Source organism: Lissotriton helveticus, chromosome 1_2, assembly GCF_964261635.1.
Source record: "Lissotriton helveticus chromosome 1_2, aLisHel1.1, whole genome shotgun sequence".
NCBI lineage: Eukaryota > Metazoa > Chordata > Amphibia > Caudata > Salamandridae > Lissotriton > Lissotriton helveticus.
In genome coordinates, this window is record NC_136058.1 from 352,124,733 (window position 1) to 352,139,314 (window position 14,582).

A 14,582-nucleotide genomic window follows, 5' to 3' on the forward strand; every position below is an offset into this window, starting at 1 on the left:
ATTTTTTTAATTTGCAGCTCACAAACAGACTAAATGCCAGGACATGGTTATCGGGCACCAGACATGCATGACTTGGGCGACTTTCCTCACAGACCTTCCCTTTAAAGTAAAGTAAAGTCCACATTTGTAAAGCGCACAATCACCCGTAAGGGTCTCTAGGCGCTGGGGGGCCGTCGGGAAGATTAAGCGAGCTATTGCCCAGAGTCACATGGTGCTGGGCTAACCTGCCGCCGGAGCCGGGGATCGAACCGTGGTCCCCAGATTCCAGCGTCAGTCGCCCTGGCCGCGGCGCCACACCTCTCCCTTTGTATCAAGTCAGACAGAACACTTACCTGTGGCTCTTTGTATGTTTTGAGGTGCATCAGAGAAAGCTGGTGGTCTTTGACTCCTATGATCTGACAAAAAGAAAGAAGAGGAGACTGTTAAATTATCAGTGGCAAACCTAACTAAACCAAATAAGACAGAGAACATTACCCTTGTGTCAGCCTAATCATTTCTCACTCATTTTACAGAGGGGTAGGCCTCTCAGCAGTGAAAATGAAGTTTGTGAGTTTTTCACTACCAGGATATGTAAGACTTAAAAGTACATGTTTTTCCTTTTAATTGCATAGCACCTTGCCCTATGAGATACTTAGGGCCTACCTTAGGGGTAATTTATATGTAATAAAAGAGGAGTGTAAGCTTGGCACGATGGTTTAAATGCCAAGTCAACATGGCAGTGTAAACTGCATGCATTAGCTCTGCAGTAGTATTTAATTTACAGGCCCTGGGCACATGTAGTGCACTGTGCTAGAGACTTACATGCAAGGTAAATGTGCCAGTTTCGGATAAGCCAATCAAACCAAGATTTACGGCAGAAGCACATACACTTTAGCAGTCATTGGCAGTGTTATAGTGCTCAGAGTCCTAATGCCTACAAAAAAATCTGTAAAAATTTAAGGCAAGCAGGCAAAATGTTTGGAAAGACCACCCTAAGGGTGTCAGGTCTAACATGGGTCTATATCGAGAATGGGTTAGTGAGTGGGGGGGCAGGCACTGTTGAAAGCCCCTCTTCTTCAGCACTGTGTATGATTTGTTTTGCAGTAACACATGCCCTTTGGGGAAGGGAACTAAGAATAGGAACTATTTAAAAAGTGAACTGGAGACCAACCTCCAACAGATATCGGTATATGCATCACATCTGACATCACATCTGACATAGTACACTAATGTTGTTCGAGGCTGTAATTAAAGTGCTGTTTTGTGCCTTATTTTATACATAAAGTGAAGGTATCCAGGATTGAGCATAATGAACACACTTTTGTTATACTGACCCTTGCTTCAATGAGAATGTTTTAATCAGCTGTGGTAGATTTCATACATATGTGAGTGGATATCTTAATGCATGGACTGCACCTTATGAACACGTGGTTAGGGGCATGAATGATGAGGGTAGGATATCTTGGCACTTAGGGTGAAGGTGATTGGCTTGTAGACTTATGACACTGCATGTAATTATGGGAGACCACTGGTGGGGGAACTGAAGTGGTTTAGAGTAAGGAGATGAACTATTTGCCCGTAATACAACACAGGTATTTTATGTATTTTTTAATTGGAACAATGTGTAAATTGTGGAGCTGACGCTTATGTAAAAATGGTTGTACTATAACTGGAACAAACCCTATGCCCATATTGGAATGAATATAGACTGATTTAGGTCCTGAAGAAGGTAGATGAAAAACAATATTTTCACTGCAACGTGTGTTGACCACGATCTCTTGCTGATTCCCGCACCCGAGATGCAACAACTGTAAAAGGAAGACTAATCATATCCTGGTTGTGTGGATTAGTATTCAGGGGGACTGTGTGGTTGAGTCTGTTTGAGTATGCATGAATGGTATGTGTGCAAGGTGAAGGAGTGGAGTGGGGTTTGTAATGATTGAGCAATTGGCTTTTATTGGCTTTTGATTGTATAAAATATAATATGAATAATTTTGTAATATTCTGTAATGATCCACTTTACATTGAAATTTGATAAAAAAGATATAAAATTATGAAAATGTAATAAATGTACAAAAAACAGTGCTGAGTAATTATCTTTTGATTACCTCTGGCATGAGGGAATATAGGTTAAGCTGAAATATTTTTTCTCATTCTTAATGTGCTTTCATAAATTGAACAAGGTTGGAGCTGGGCGATGTGTACAGGGATGTTATTGCAGATCTTAGCGTTTCCCGCAAAATGTTGTTAGCGCACTCTAAAGTTACACTTGGTTTCCCACAGACATTGGCCAAGACGAAAACCCTGAAAGGTTTGAGTCTCTGACCAGCAAAAAGCAGGTGGCGTTTTGCTATGAAGTACAGTTGCTACAAATTGGGGGCATCATTTACAAGTTTGCTATGCAGTGCCCTGCTTCACAAGAATAGGGCAGGAATGTGCCGTTTTTATGATATAGAGCACATTCCTGTCCTTTCTCACAGAGCTGGCGTTGTTTTGGCTACCTAGCACCAATGTAGGCACCCTTGAGTCATGGTGTCAGTGTGTCTGCATTGAATGGAGGACTGTTTTTTTCCAGGAAGGGACACCTCCCTGCACAAAAACTACTCTGGGAGGCATTTCCTCATTCCATGTGTACTGCAGAGGAGAAAATGAACACATTTCTCCTCGTTACGCCTGCTGTGGGGATGCATAAGGTTTTGATGCATTCCCATGTTTACAAGTCCTTGTAAATCTGGGAATGAGTCAAAACCTATGGGAGTTGCGTGTGAATATCCATGGAATGCCGGCTTGAAGCAGAGTAAGGCAACACAGCGACTTATGCTGCTTTGCTTTACTCTATCTTTATGAGGCCATTCAAAGCCACACAAAGAAGCTTTGCGTCACCTCGTAAATATGATGTTCTAATTTGCGCCTTTGGATCATCACAAGAGTGACACTCCGGCAGTGCAAATGTGTCGCAAGGGGCTTGTAAATGAACACCATAGATTACAAAAGTACTCAAAAAGGTAGGGGGCAAAGATAAACTCAATATCTAACTCTAAAAATGAATGTAAACTCACTTTAGACTTTTATGTTCGATTTAGTAAATGTCCTTTTTAATTATTTATTGGATTTGTAAGGCGCTCAGCTACCCAAAAAGGGTTTCCCGGCTCCAGGGCGGACAGAGAGGCCAGGGCGGACAGAGAGCAGAACTCGAGGGCCAATGAAGTTATTGATCAAAACGCCAGGTCTTAAGCTTTCTGCGAAAGTGGATGTAATCAGTTTCTTTGCGAATGTTACTAGGTAGAGTGCTCCAGATGGAAGGGCCTAGGTAGGAAAATGATCCCCCCCCCATTCTGGAGAGTTTGACCCTGGGCACGACAAATTTGCCCACGGTTTCAGAACGTAGGTGGCGGGAGGGAACATAGGGACGGACAAGTGCTTGGAGATGTTGGGGGGCAGTGCCTGCCTTGATTTTGAACATATAGCTCAGGGCTTTGAACTTGATACGGTTCTCCACCCTGAGCCAATGTAGGTCTTGTAAGTGTCCAGAAATGGGGGAGACCTTGGGAATTCTGCAGAGAAGTCTGGCAGCCGAATTCTGGACTAACTGAAGTCTACGGATCACGGCCTTGTTTGACCCCAGGTAAAGAATGTTACCGTAGTCGAGCCTTGATGTGATAAGGGCGTTGACAACGTTTTTTTGAGTAGAGATAGGCAGCATCCATAGGATTTTCCTAAACCATTTAAGAATGGTAAAGCAAAGCGCTGTCACTTTGACGATTTGCTGGTGCATGGACAGCGTGTCGTCAACAATGACGCCCAGATTCCGAATGTAGCGAAACAAAAGGGATGATGGACGGAGCGTTTGAGCAAATTAAACACTCACCCCCAGTCAACTGATCTGGGTTTAATCCACCACCATTCTTTAGCCCATTCAGCCACTCCATTTCAGACACGGCTATATGCAAATCAGTCTGACCCTGTGCCTCATGGGAACAGTACAGCCCGAACTGCCAAGCCATGTCTTCCATGGACCGGAAACAAGCATCCTGGGACCGGTTTTGGATTCATAATCCTCATCAGCCAGGCTATCTTGAAACCAGTGGCCAAGTGAGCTAGGGACTCACGTCTGAGCATACCCTGCCACACTTAGGGCGAACAAAGCGAAACAAAAGAGATTCCGAATGTGGCTGGTTGGTTTAGGGAGGTTACCCATCTGAGTAGGCCAGTGAGAAGGACTCCAGAGGTCTTTCTGCTTACCCAGGATGAGGACCTCCGTCTTCTCACAGTTCAGTTTCAGGTGGTTTTGGGTCATCCAGTTGGAAATATTATTAAGGCCTTGTTTGAGACAAGAGGGTGACAAGGGGTTAGGATTACAGAGGGAGAAAATAATTTGAGAATCGTCAGCATAGGTGAAGAGAGTTAGTCCGACCTTGTGTGCAATGTCCGCCAAGGGCCTCTCCTCAAGTATTTGATGGTGAGAGAAGATGGAGGTCGACTTCTTTGTGTCTTAATTTTGATGAAGCATATTTTGATGGTCTTTCTCATAGGAATCTGCTTGGGGCCTGCGTTATGCGCCTCGACTGAATACAGCTGTGTCTCTGATTGTATAACCTACGAACGAGTGTGTGGGGATGGTAAAAACAGTCTCTTTGGTTAGAATCAGTGTTTGAGTGGGTGTGCAGGGTAGGTGTGCAACTCAGTGCCGGATACATGAGTGCACCTGTGTGGAACAGGAAGTGGAAACCTGTGAATCAGATGCCTTGTGTCAGTGGCAGTGGAAAGGAAAGGGCATCTTTCTACTTTCCCTTCTTCTCTCTTACACACACAGCATGCACATGCAGCAGATTACCTCTGGACCAGCAGCTACCGCAGCAGCAACAGCAACCAGCATACATGAGTATCATCATAAGCCCGAATGTTAAGCCCACTGTCAGACCTATGACCAAAGCAGAATCATCGGCTGATATGGCTGAAAAAAGAAATAAGCGTTTTATGTTACTATCAGTCTGCTCCGATAATGTGTGTGATTCAGATAATATGCATGCATTAGTATGAACAGATGGTTAAAAAATCTGCTCTGGGATAGTTAGCTATTCATCCATTAATAACGTTCTCAGAATATATTCAAACATAGTGACTCAAAGAGCATTTCAATCGGTGATCTAAAAAGTTTATTCTGTCCATACAAAACTACAATCAATAAATCTGTGTAATTTAAACAACGCTGTATTTGAAGACCTTTCTCGGGCGTGGCTCCGGTGCACCCAGCACCGCAAGGACCCCAGCTGTACCTCACTGACAAGGCTCCGGTAGTGTCCCCATCTGGAGGGGGTCCGGCCTGGCAGTTCTGCTGGACTGTTCCTATTGGACTGCTTTGCCTCTTGCTGGTCTCTGTCTAGAGGGTCACACTGGGTGAAGAATCATAGATGGAAATGTGGCCATTGAGACTGCCAGGGGCTCAGAGAAATCCAAGCATGCCCTCCATGTGTTGTTTCGATGCATCCTCTGATGGAGAGGGCTTCCCCTGCCTGGCTAATAGTCTAGGTGTGTGAAGTTGTGCATATTTACCCTTGATAATTTGTGAACTTAGACGTAGTAACAATATTAAATCCGTATTTGTAAATCGCGAACTACTCACCGTTACGGGTCTCAAGGTGCAGGGGGCCATTGTGGAAATCAAGGGGCAGATTTATGAAGGCCCTGCGCCGCCGGTGCGTCACTTTTTCCCATGTTAAAAGTGACGCACCGGCGGCGCAAGGCCTTCATAAATAAGGCCCTAAGTGAGCTATTGCCCAGAGTCACACCGTGCTGAGCTGCGCTGCCGCCGGAGGGGAAACATCATTTACTACGAAGTCTTTACCACGCATGACGTTTAGTACGATTCACTTACCAAGCAAACGTCTTTTCAACGCGGGTGCATTCCACGACCGTCTTCACCACGCAACGTTCTTTACTTCCAGTCATCGTTCTCTCGTCCTGCTCGTTCATAATTAAGAAAAAGGAACAAGGGGGGCTGAGGTGGCTTGGTGCGGCTGGGGGGATATCCCCCCCACAAAAATAACAAGCGGATTGAAAAAAAAAGAAGAAAACTGACAAAAAAAAGATATTAAGTGCCTCTGACGATCAAGAAAAGAGCCTCCCCAGCGACGTGACGTGTACGTCATTATACTAGTCCTATCTCTATTTTTCAAAACGGGTTTTGACGCTCGTTTCCGTGAAGGGCAGTGGAGAGGTGAGATAAGGATCCAATGTTTATACATTAAAAAATTTTTTTAAAGCGCATTGTAAATTACAAATGTTTTTAGAAAAAGGTAATCTGTAGTATTGGTATGTAATAAACATCGATATTTTGCTTTGTTAGGCAGTTTTGAAATAAATTTTAGTAGCCTATCAGTATCATTATGTAAATTTAGAAGGGACGTAAGAGGTTAGTTAACGTAAAATTTGCGGAGTAGAATCCTGCGTTATGAATTGCTGCGTGGTAAAGACACATGCGAAGTAAAATTCGCGTGGTAAAGCCATGCGTGGTACAGGTAAGCGTTGTAAAATCATATATTCCCGCCGGAGCCGGGAATCAAACTATGAACCCTGTGCTTCAGAATCAGCTGCCCTGGCTGCTGCACCACACCACACAATATTGAAACAATAGAACGACGAGAGATGATTTTTGCTCACATCCTTCCATCCAACAGGGCCAAATTGTGGGGCATATTATCAAGGGGGTTTATCTCCGCTTTTTTGGCCTTAAAAGCCAAGAAAGCGGAGATAAAATTATCTCCCTATTACCTAGCTGTCTCTAACACCAGTTAGCGACAGCTAGTAGGAGATAGCGACCATCTTGGGCCCCACTTTGCATGTCAGTGATATTTATCACTAATGACATGCAAAGTGGGCGTGCCAAGATGTTAGCGACTGCAAACAGTCGCTAACATCGCTATCTCCTATTACCAACTTTTGGAGATATTCGCGCTAAGCGCGAATATCTCCAAAAACTAACACCTGCCCTGAGCAGTTCTTAGCCATGTTACCCAATGGGAGGTGGATAACATGGCTAAGAGCATTAGCTCGGTAATGCATGAATATCGCTGACTTTTCAGCGATATTCATGCATTGCGGCCGTTTTTTATCGCATTTGCGATAAACCTTGGTAATACCAAGGTTTATCTGCGATAAATTATGACGATGCTTAGCGTTAAAAAATTCGTTGCTAAGCATCGTTAGCGATAAATATCGCTTAACGTTGGTAATATGCCCCTGTGTGCTCTTGGGCAGTCTATTTTTGAATGGATTTCTTGCTTCTACTTTGCCAGGATTGTAAGTATTTAAAATCAAAATTACAGTGAATAGAGCATGTGTGATAGGAGAACTGAACTGGTTGCTAATGCTTGTGCAATATTACCACAAACAGACAGCACCCAGTGTCAGGGTCCAGGTTTTTTTTTTCTTCACTGGCATTTTTACGAGACAAACAATAGAACACAACATTCCAGTAAGTTGAACAAAGTCCATCTTCTAGATCTAGTTTATAAAATATGGTACAGAGGGGAAAGAGATTCATGAAACTAGCAGCCCAATGTTACAATATTGTTTTTCCTGCATGACCGGATTGTGTGATTTTCTGAAAGTCATGTTATAACTATACCTTTGTCTGTTTAGTTGAGACTGAGGACTTTAAGGGAGTCTCAAGACATAAAACAAGCTCCCAGGGCAGCCCCCTCCAATTTTCACTCATATGCTCATAGTTGAATGGGGGAAAATTGAAAAGAGTAAGGCCGCCTGTGTAGCCTGTGCAGCCAATGAACATAACTGATAAAAACCTATACTACACATTTTGAACCCCGGTGGTACTTTGGGGCATATTATCAAGGGGTTTATCTCCGCTTTTTTGGCTTTAAAAGCCAAGAAAGCGGAGATAAAATTATCTCCCTATTACCTAGCTGTCGCTAACACCAGTTAGCGACAGCTAGTAGGAGATAGCGACCATCTTGGGCCCCACTTTGCATGCCAGTGATATTTATCACTAATGACATGCAAAGTGGGCGTGCCAAGATGTTAGCGACTGGAAACAGTCGCTAACATCGCTATCTCCTATTACCAACTTTTGGAGATATTCGCGCTAAGCGCGAATATCTCCAAAAGCTAACATCTGCCCTGAGCAGTTCTTAGCCATGTTATCCAATGGGAGGTGGATAACATGGCTAAGAGCATTAGCTCGGTAATGCATGAATATCGCTGACTTTTCAGCGATATTCATGCATTGCGGCCGTTTTTTATCGCATTTGCGATAAACCTTGGTAATACCAAGGTTTATCTGCGGTAAAAATCGCCGCAGCTTAGCGGTAAAATTTTGGGGCATATTACCAAGCAATAGTGATAATTATCGCTATTGCTTAGTTAGAGACAAAGGGGCATATTATCAAGGAGGTTTATCTCCGCTTTTTTGGCTTTAAAAGCCAAGAAAGCGGAGATAAAATGATCTCCCTATTACCAAGCTGTCGCTAACACCAGTTAGCGACAGCTAATAGGAGATAGCGACCATCTTGGGCCCCGCTTTGCATGTCAGTGATATTTATCACTAATGACATGCAAAGTGGGCGTGCCAAGATGTTAGCGACTGGAAACAGTCGCTAACATCGCTATCTCCTATTACCAACTTTTGGAGATATTCGCGCTATGCGCGAATATCTCCAAAAGCTAACACCTGCCCTGAGCAGTTCTTAGCCATGTTAACCAATGGGAGGTGGATAACATGGCTAAGAACATTTGCTCGATAATGCATGAATATCGCTGACTTTTCAGCGATATTCATGCATTGCGGCCGTTTTTTATCGCATTTGCGATAAACCTTGCTAATAGCAAGGTTTATCTGCGATAAAAATCGCCGATGTGCGGCGATAATTTTTGTCTCTAAACAAGTTAGAGACAAAAATTATCTCTATTGGTTGGTAATATGCCCCAAAATTTTACCGATAAGCTGCGGCGATTTTTATCGCAGATAAACCTTGGTATTACCAAGGTTTATCGCAAATGCGATAAAAAACGGCCAAAATACATGAATATCGCTGAAAAGTCAGCGATATTCATGCATTACCGAGCTAATGCTCTTAGCCATGTTATCCACCTCCCATTGGATAACAAGGCTAAGAACTGCTCTGGGCAGGTGTTAGCTTTTGGAGATAGCGATGTTAGCGACTGTTTCCAGTCGCTAACATCTTGGCACGCCCACTTTGTATGTCATTAGTGATAAATATCACTGACATGCAAAGTGGGGCCCAAGATGGTCGCTATCTCCTACTAGGTGTCACTAACTGGTGTTAGCGACAGCTAGGTAATAGGGAGATAATTTTATCTCCGCTTTCTTGGCTTTTAAAGCCAAAAAAGCGGAGATAAACCCCCTTGATAATATGCCCCTTTGTCTCTAACCAAGCAATAGCGATAATTATCGCGATTGCTTGGTAATATGCCCCTTTGTCCTTACCTTGTCATTACAATAAGCTGTTTGCTGAAATATCATACATTTTTACACAATCTTGCTGTAGGCAAATGCGCCTTTTTTGCAAGGTCACCCCCACGTTTTGCTAGATTTTTCCGCTGGTTTTTTGATTTTGCACATTGGGGCAATGCTGTCCAGTTCCCAGTATACGCGCTCCAACCCCTAAACTCATGTTGAATTGGAATGCACCAAATTGGCATATTCAACCTACTAGACCCTAGTATATGGTACCAAGTGCACCCAGGGTCTGTAAGTCAAAGGTCACTAGTGGACTGCAGCATATATTGTGCCACCACTAATGTGAAAATGCAAAGCAGGACTGTAGACCTGTCACCAGTTACCTGCCTTTCAGGTTTAAACTGTAAATATGACCTGTCAAGATAACCACTTTGACAAGCCTAAACCCTCTTTTTAAATATTAATGTCACCCCAAAGACTTACATGCCCATAAAGCAGTGTTCATGATATTTAAAGGGAGAACATGTAAACATGTATTGTTAAACATGATCCCCAATCCCCACTCAAGGGGTCGGCTCTGCGAGTGGCTACCCAAAAACAATGGGCGAATGAAGGATTAGTCTTGGCTGCCAGCATCATTGGCAAAGGTGTCCTGTGGAGATAGTAATTGAATAACCGGAGCTATGGATGTTAATGCAACTGAAATAAGTCTATGCTCCTGGAATGTCCACGGATTGAATAATTTATTGTCTGACCCAGATACGATATTATTTTTAAATTCGTTTGCATTTGTATTATTCCAAGAAACATGGTGCAAACAAATTACTCCTTTGTCTGGATTTAATGAATATTGTATTCCGGCAGTGACAACTAAACCATTTGGCTGTGCAAAATGTAGATTGGTGTTTATATTGCGGCCAACCTAAACCTAGTTGCAGATGTGGTAGAATTTAATCTGGGTTGGCTCCAATGTCTGATGGTAAATACCACTGATTTAAGTTTAGTCATTCTTAACGTGTACCTGAGTGCCAATAAAAACAAGTCTGAATGGTTTTATATTCTGCGGAACGTAAAGAGCACATTAATAATAATCCAATACTCAAATGTTGGCTTAATAGTATAAGGTGATTTTAATTTGCAATTAATTTGGTTCTCAGACTTTAACTGTAAGTCTGAAGGTCTGGCAAAAGAATGCTGTGACATTATGTCTGAGGCTGGAGTCAGCCAGTTAAAAGAAAAATCTAGATTTACTCCCACGTTTAAGAACTCTAAGTAAGGTTCAATCATTGATTATACATCCATTTCAGACAATTTGAGACCAAGTATGTCTGAATATAAGGTAATCGACCTTACATTCCCCATCCTAGGATGGGGGGTGGTGCAAATTAGTTACCCCCAAGTTGTAAAATGTAAGTTCTCTATGAAGTGTCATTCTAAACATGACATATTCTGCATATAACCTGAAGAGTCTGGTATGGCATTTAGCCAAAGAGGAGGAAATTATGCAAACAGCTGAGGCATTAATTAAGGAATGTGATCAGGGTGTTCAAGGCGATACGAATATGATTAATAAATGGAATTTTATTACAACGTCCCTTGTAAGAACACACGATATGCCCCTGATATTCGCCTTGCCAGTACTAATGGATACACATTAAAGTGGGCAAAAGTCGACCCTGAGGCATTCCTGGTAAGTTTGATTACCAATTCTACAAAGGAAATAGAGACATGCCTTTCACAAGACAGGGAGGACAAAGACGTTTTTAATGCTTTCCTTAAGATTTCAGTTGAGGCTAGATAATTGCTAAGAAGGGAAAAACACAATGGTAGGCAACTCTCTCAGGGATGGTTTGACAATGATTGTACAAAGGCCCACACTATCCTAAAGATGTAGGGACGAAATCAGGCAGGCAAGATCCTTGTATCGGTCTGCTCTAAGAAACCATAGGGCTACATTAAAAAGGGAAGCGTGGGATGCCTTACTTGAGGCGTGTGTACGCAAAGATAACACTGGCTTTTGGAGAGCACTTAATGCCCCATTTCTGAATGATAGAGAGATAGATAACATAGGTATGGCCATTAGCGGCGAAAACTGGGTGAATTTCTTTTCCGGGCTTTATATGGATGAGCCGAGTGGTGATAACATGTCAGAGACAGCTGCGATTAGTACAGCTGACAGGGCTATCCCAGGACCTTTTCCGCTAGAGATTATTATCACCATGGAGGAAGTTACTAGGGCAATTAATAATAGTGCTTCAAGAAAAGCCCCAGGGCCGGATGGCATCCCGGTGGATGTTTATAAAGCCAACCCCGGGTTATGGGCTCCCCTTTTAACCAACGTTCTTATGTGCTGTACCCGCTATAGGTTAGTTCCCACCTGGGCGTAGTTTGCGTAGCAGCACTACAGTAGCATACTTTAAACTTTGCATAGTGCATGTAGTCTGCATAGCATAGATGAAAACACTGTGTACTTGTCTGTACTGTGCTAAAATTGCAAAAAGCTTCCTGTACATGACCAGATATGAGAAACTAAGCTTTTCAATCTTTATATGCTAAAGTGCATATAGTACTTTCACAATGGTGAAACTGAAAAATTAGTAAGCAGTGGGAGATGTGATGATTTTGGTATCCTCCCTAACCTAGGAAGAGTACCAAACAGATGCCTTGAAAACAGATAAGCACATCTTATTGAACAATTTAGTTGTGGTCCCATCCTCTTAGGACAAACCCAAACACAGTTATTGGCAAAAAAACATTCCCAACCAAAGCCCTGCAAAGCATTATGGGATGAAATTAGCAGTGGGCAGTGAATATTATATAGTATACAATATCAAAAGAATTCTGCAAAGAGCTGCAGTTCCACTGGTCGTCCCTAGATGTCCCTCACGAGTCAAATGCAAATGCTTGATGAAAGGGTTTCAATGGTTTTGCATTTCACTCGTGAGGGACATCTAGGGATGACCAGTGGAACTTCAGCTTGATGTAAGAATAATTTCAATGCTTTGCATTTGACTTGTGAGGGACATCTAGGGACGACCAGTAGAACTGCAGCTCTTTGTAGAAATATTTTGATATTGGATACTATAATATTCACTGCCACTGCTAATCTTGTCCCATAATGCTTTGCAGGGCCTTTGGTTGGGATTGTTTTTTGCCAATAACTGTGCTTGGGGTGGTCCTAAAATGATGGGATCACCACTGAAGTTCAACAAAATGTGCTTTTTGTTTATGCTCTTTGTGTTCAAGGCATCTGCTTGTTGCTCCCCTTAGGTTAGGGGGGCCCCAAAACCATCAGCTCTCTCATTACCTAATGTTTTCATTGTAAAAGTTCATTGTTGTGAATTGGTTATATGCTGTTAAGCATGTAAATTGCTTTTTTAAAGCATCTGAGAATATTGTTCATTTACATGCTACGGAACTGTATTACGTGCAATTTCAGTTTCAATATGGCTTTCGAGCTGGTGTAGGCACCATTGAAAAGGGATTTAACCTGTCTTTGATCATTGAGGAATACACCAAAGTGAAAAAAGACAAACTTTTTCTTACTTTTGTAAATTTAAGTTCTGCTTTTGATTGTGTTAAACATCTTATGTTGTGGGATACCCTCAAATACCTTGAGCTGGATCCATCCCTGATAACGTTTTTAATGGAATTATATAGGGGGGCAGGAGCAAGAGTACGGTATAGAAAGCAGGAAGAATGCTCAGCTAGATTCCCCATAAAAAGAGGGGTGAGGCAGGGGTGCATCCTCGCCCCCTGCTTTTCTCACTCTATATCAATAGCTTAGGACAGTTTCTGGCTGAGAAACAGCATGACCACTGTTGGACTTGGCCCTTCTGGCAGGTTCACCCCTAAACGTTTTTGCTTTTAATTGTGACTTGGTGTTAGTGATTTTTGGTTTCTGCACACTTTACCACTCTGCCCCAGGGTAAAGTGTTGGAATGCATGGGGAATGTATGTGTCCATGTTAGTTCCTAATGTGTGGAGAGTGCAGGGTCGAGTTTGGTATGTGCGGACTCGTGTGATTAAATGCTGCGTGATGATGTGTGCGGCGTTATTGTGTCTAGTGTGGAAGTGCCAATTCTAGAAGTTGGCCTGTCTGTGTATAAAAGGTAACTTGGCTGTCTGGCTTGTGATTGGCTGAGACTGGCTGGAGTGCCTGGCTCCATGAGTCAGGATGGGTCTGCCCCGGTGGTGAATGGGAGATCTGCATGTTAATGTGAGGGAGGGATGCACCTGGGACCTAAATAGGGCTGGGCTTTCCACACACAATGCTGGCTCCGCCCTCTGTGGAGCGACTGATGACCCTAGCCTGACTAGTGAGAGGGGCTGAGCATAACAGAGTGCTCCAAATCCAGCTGCGACTGGTTTTCTCCCCACCCTGTAGACCCAAACAAAGGGATTTGGTGTATAAAAGAGGGGCTGTGACCCCATGTAAATGTTCTCTTCCTGATCTTACCTTGAGGGGGGCCTGCTGCTGCTGGGCGCCAGGAGGACCGACACTGGGGAGTGCCTCCCTACCTGGAGGACCCTGTGAGCTGGCCCCTGGGCCCAGTCTTTGCCCCCCACCTCCTGGAAGACTTTTTGCTTGACTTTGCCTGGGTTTTTGGCTGTTTTTGCTAAAAGTGCCTGGGAAGCGCTGGTTCTACTTTCCAGAAGCACTGGGGTTTTTATCTGCAGCCCGGAGCTGCAGTCCCCTTTCTCGAGGGATTCCCTGGTGTAGGGCCCCCATGTCTCCATTTTCGTGCGGTGTCTACCCCGCGCATTTGCCCTTTTATGTTGACCCATGACGGGTGCCCACCCCGCCAGGGACTCGCGCATTCTCGCGGGTACCACCCCGCTCATTAATAATCTATTTCTGACCCCCTGTCCCAACCCGATTTAGTATTCATCCCGTGAGCCTAGCCCGGATATTGCCCGAGTGAAATCACCGCCGCAGCCCGGACTACACGGAAGTCAGGCAGCCCCGCCGAGGACATGGGCGGGGCCACCAGCACCAACAGGAAGCAAACGGGAGCCTACCCCGCGCTCCTGAGCTGAGGAAGAGAGGAAGCCGGAAGTCGCTGGGAGCCCACCACGCGCTCTGGTGACTGGGGAAAAGTGAGCCGGTCCCCCAGCAGTGAGCTGGGTCCACGTTCGGAGGACCCAGGCGGGTGCCTACCCCGCG

General features: G+C 43.9%; 1 long non-coding RNA gene across 1 annotated transcript in view; it reads right to left on the reverse strand.

The window, feature by feature from the left end:
• The window catches only part of LOC144807909 (uncharacterized), a 216,342-nt gene extending 211,407 nt beyond the window's left edge, over window positions 1-4,935 (reverse strand). Inside the window, exons 1-2 of the long non-coding RNA XR_013606516.1 lie at window positions 4,814-4,935; window positions 333-395 (exon numbers count right to left, since the gene is read on the reverse strand). This is a non-coding gene — a long non-coding RNA (uncharacterized LOC144807909). The remainder of the gene's footprint in view (window positions 1-332; window positions 396-4,813) is intronic.
• Between the last annotated feature and the right edge of the window lie 9,647 nt (window positions 4,936-14,582).